Source organism: Nematolebias whitei, chromosome 7 (assembly GCF_014905685.2).
Source record: "Nematolebias whitei isolate Nwh7 chromosome 7, NemWhi1, whole genome shotgun sequence".
In the NCBI taxonomy this organism is placed as follows: domain Eukaryota; kingdom Metazoa; phylum Chordata; class Actinopteri; order Cyprinodontiformes; family Rivulidae; genus Nematolebias; species Nematolebias whitei.
In genome coordinates this window covers 29872235-29877127 of record NC_056504.1, presented here as the reverse complement: position 1 = coordinate 29877127, position 4893 = coordinate 29872235, and the positions used below count along the sequence as shown (strand labels likewise).

General features: G+C 38.4%; 1 protein-coding gene across 1 annotated transcript in view; it reads right to left on the bottom strand.

Moving 5' to 3' along the window:
* The window catches only part of LOC119412761 (caM kinase-like vesicle-associated protein), a 26157-nt gene extending 22820 nt beyond the window's left edge, over nt 1–3337 (bottom strand). Inside the window, exon 1 of the mRNA XM_037679798.1 lies at nt 3094–3337. The gene's annotated coding sequence lies outside the window, so the exon portion shown is untranslated. The remainder of the gene's footprint in view (nt 1–3093) is intronic.
* Between the last annotated feature and the right edge of the window lie 1556 nt (nt 3338–4893).

Genomic DNA, 4893 nt, shown 5'->3' with positions numbered 1-4893 from the left:
GGATCCTGTGTTTTTCTGTTCAGAGCCTTGAGATGACTTCTGTTGCGACTTGGCACTATATAAATAAACTGAACTGAATTGAAATTGAAATTAAATTTGTCACTTCCTGTATGTTTTTGCTAAAAAGCAGAACTTCTTCTTAGTTTGTGTACTGGGGATCAGTTGTGGCTACTACGACACCCAATTTCAGTTCACTGGCCATAAAACTGATCTCTCCATCCATGCGATCTGTCAGATTATTGATCTGGTATTTATTTTCTTGTCAATTCTACCTGTCAAGCTCTGTGATGCCTCTTCTTTTCACATTCTGTCCAACAGTCTGACAAAGGTGTGCTCCAGAAACAGATATTGGGTTTCAGAGTCAGTTTTAACCAAACTTTAACTTGAAAAACATCACGCTAGCTTGTCTTAAGACAGCAGCCCATGACAGTATCCCTCCCTCCATGATGCTGAGGTGTGACACAGACTGGGCCCCAATATGTCCCTTGTATGTATCAGAAAAGCAGCCATTGATGTGCACATTTGTGCCATCAAGAGTCCTTTTCATCTCATTAAAACACAAAAACGTCTATTATAACATAAAAAAAAATCTTAACTTGGTAGTTTGGTGCTTTTTTATCTATTTGACATATTCCTCTTGAGTTCTTCAGGTAAACTGAATATTTTAGTGATTACTGCTACATCTACTTTTAGAACTGAAGTATCATTATTTGCCATTTTATCACCATACGTTTAGACAGAAATTTTGGTTGATTGCATAATTTAATTCCAAGAGTGTTTGCTGTTGTTGATGCTTTTCTTGTTGCTGCTCACCTTTGCTGCCTAAAATGTATTGACTCTTAGCACGTCTGTAAGATAAATAAATACCATGTGTGTGTATGTGCAGGATGCTCAAATTAAATTAACTGACGACATTCCATCTTTATCTGAGAATATGGGCCAAGAAGTAGAAACTCTACTCTGTCGCAAAGTTGATTTCTAAAAATATGTTGTTTATGTGTTTTTTTCATGTTGCTATTTTGGAGTTGGATTGTTGGTCAAAGCAATGTGAGACAGTGGAAGAAGGCCAGAGCTGTGAATTTGGCCGTAGCTGAGCCTCTTCAAAGGGACCTGCTTGGTGGCGTGGGGCAGATGGTACCGATGATGTCTGAGCCAAATTTATAGCTCTTAATGCCTTTTTTATTTATTTTTTTTCTAATGTCCTGCTTTTTAGCTCTAAATGCAAAGAACAAATCTGTCTCACATTTGGAATTTTTGTGTATTTTCAAGGACATTTGTTTGATTTCCAAACCTGATCTAACCGGTTCAGGGTCAGAGGGAAAGGGCCTAGAAAGTATTCATTCAGTCATTGAGTAAGAGGTGATGTACATTCAGTTAGAGCAACCAATCCATCACAACAACTGTATTTTTGTCAGTTTTCTGTTTTCTAGGATTTATTAGCTGTGGCGACCATCTTAAACTGTGTTGACTTCAACAGTTAATTTATTGTAGATCCAATGAACATCCAATGATCATGTTCTGAGAATCTAATTAGCATCCATTCCATGGTTTGCTTGATATTTTGCTAACAGACACACATAGGCAATTACACTAACATATTACGTTAGGAAGCCAGCGTACAAAGAGAAACCTTGAAGAGGCGAAGGGAAAACGGATCAACTCAACACAGTTTGCTGTGATGCAACAACTTCCAACTGCACCTTGCCATCACTCCTGCTATTTTCAACATTATGTCAGAAATAAACAGAAACAAAGCATTATGCTTCCTGTTTTCCATCTGAAAGGCCAGAGAGGTGGAAACAACTTTCTGATCAGCATGAATCAGTCTTCTCTTGTGCCTGCTTTTCCTCTGCATCGAGTCGACCATTCATCTCCTTTCTCGAGCATCACTGGCTCATCTGACCAGTTTCTTCTGATGTTGTTTTGTTGCCATGGTTTCCAAGTGCTACAGTATGCACCAGAGTACCGTCTGTGCAGAACAGCTCTCTGTGTTCTCGTTGCTATCACCGGCCAAGACAGCTGCCACTTCATGAGGCGGCTACGGATCGCCAAACCACACAGAGTTCACAAAACTAGAACAGGCAGCGTAGACGTCATCCAAACTTAATAATCTGTCACTTTTCATTCATTTTACTCACAAGAAGCCAACAGGATCTCAGTTATCTGACAGCTTTAACTTACCAACCTGTCGGTGGACGCCCAATAGAATGAGACATTACACAGGTATTCCAGTCAGTGCTCTGATACTGGTACTAAGTGTTGAGCACTTTGTTTCAATAAATAATCAGTTTTTGATTTGCAAGAAGGGGAAACAGACACTAATTAGAATAAAATATGTGTGGTGGATGTTTCACTTGAGTGGTCTTAGTTTTTGCCATGTTGGACATTTATAAATGACCAATAACTAAAGTGCAAACCCAATTCTACACTTTATGACCCGAGCATAGCAGAACTGATCTAGTTTTTGTGCATTAAATTATTTATAAATGTGGTTTGGATTATTTTCTAAATCCCAGAGTTGATATATACTGTATATACATTTTTTACAAGAACAGTTTCATGCCTTGATTCTTTCTGCAGGAGACGGTCACTAAATTAGATCTCTTCATAGGCAGAAGTGTTCTGACATGCCCACTTCTCCTTCATAGTTTGAGCACCATCAGTGTGAGGACAACTTGGTTGGGTGTGAAATGGTGACAAGTAATGACAAGAAGGAGGACTGTGTGACTGAGAGGAGCTTAAAATGAACTTAGAAGCGAGCTGTTCGAGGACGTCTTCAACTTGCGTTAAGTTTGTTTCGAGTTGACTTTTCAGCGACTCGTAAATCTGACAGCAAAATCCAATTTAACAAGTTTGTGTTGCACAGATGACATCAGGTAAGAGGAAGATTAACAACTTTTCACATCATGCATCTGCACAGAAAGCACTGAAGCTAAAAATCCCAAGCCAGTCTAATTATTTTATTACCACAAGTTTTATCAGAGGTGATCAAATGCAGCTGTAAAATAACAAAATTATTCTGATCATTCTTCATTTCTTGCACATTTTTTTACATTGTTAATGTTGTTTTTTATTTAAATTGTGCTCACTTACCTTCAATAGAGTAAACTGCTTTTAATCAGGTATCCTCTTCCTTTTTTCCCCCCTCTTGTTTTTAGTTTTATTTATTAAATTTTTTTTTATCTTTTCGTGCAGCTTCACTTTGCTCCGATCTTCCACCTCAGCGCGTTGTCAGACAAATGTAAGCTCCTCGAACATTTCCAACAGTCAGCTTATTCACCGGAGTGCTGTTACGTGAATGTGTGATGGTCAGAGCAGGCTGTGATGATGCAGGGAGGAGGAAGAGGAGGAGAAGGAGGGTGTGCGTGTGTGTGTGTGTGTCGCTCCAGTGTCTGATTGCGCCTGCAGCATTGCATCAAATGTTTCCACATCATCATTTCTACAACTTTTATCCGTGATGTTCACACCGCTCAACTGGAGGTTGGAGTTGAGGAGGACAGAATCAAAAGATCTCCTTCTTCCTCTCCTCTTTTACACAAAACACTTTTTCTGGTTAAGCTTGAATGTGAGCAATATTATCCTTATTTTGTAAAAAAAATCAAATAAAAGGCTAAATTCCAGTTTGATTTTGTGAGCCAAACAAAATTGTGCCTTATCAGTTGAGAGCTGGTGCATTTTTATGTAACACAAGAGCAAAAGAACATGAAGATATTTTATGAAGATTGTGAAGCAGCAGTGGCTCAAAGCCAGTCCCTGCTGCTCAAAAGAAATTGATAAATAATGCAAAACAAGCAATTCTTGATGGAATGCACATCGCTCGCCAGCTTAGATGCTAAAGTTTTAGGTAACTATCTTACATGATTTATTAATCATTAGAATACATGTTGAGAAAGACATGGCACAGCAATGTTTAGCACATCTAAAGGACTGTGGTATAACAATTTTTATGTTTGATAAGATCAATTAACTGTGCTGGCTATTTTGGATCAGGTTTACTTCAAAAGCTAATCTGTTATATATCAAATGAATTCTGAGAGAGTCATTTAAATCCATCCAGTGTTTCATGAGATGTTTTGCTAACAGACCAACAAGGCTGACCTCAACAGTAAATGTTCAAAGATCCTGCCTACTTTGTACGCACTTAGAGAATGTTAGAAACAAGTCTCAGCTATGACCACACCAAACTGTAGCTCAATACCTGTAAAAGTGACTTTTAATTGTGTTTTCTATTGGCGGCCGTCTGTTATGTTATGTTATGTTGTTTATTTGTCATATGCAGGTTAACACAAGGTCAACAATGAAATGTTCAGGATGAGAAGAATCAATTCGACTCGTTAAAAACAACAACAAAAACAAACAACCAAGAAACACTAAAGCATGCCATAAAGGTACAAAAATAAAGTACCAAAAAGTGAAAAAGTAAATTTAATATTTGCAAGGTCCAAAAGAAATATAGTAAACAACAAGATGGTAGAATATAATGGTGCAAATAGGATGAATTTGTATAAATAGGTATTTCACAGGTAGTAATATAAGCTAAAATGCACATGATACATATAGTACATAACTAACATAAGCTACACAGGTTGTGTGACAGGTTATTGCACAGGTAACGTTGAGATTAATTGAATTATGATGGTAAGGTAATGACATGCACGTCTTGAATCAAATTTACTCCCAAAACTTTTTTCTTTTCTTCCAAGGCTGAATCCACCCGTCCTCTCCCATGGCCCATCCTCCACCCCACCAACAGTATCACCCCCCCCCCCCCCATGGTAGAGACCCCAAAGCCCACCAGCGCACCAAGGGCCCCCAGGCCAAGGCGGGGCGCCGGTGCATGCACTAATTAATTGCAGGTAATCATCTAATAATTATTTTCTGAGAGCTTCAATA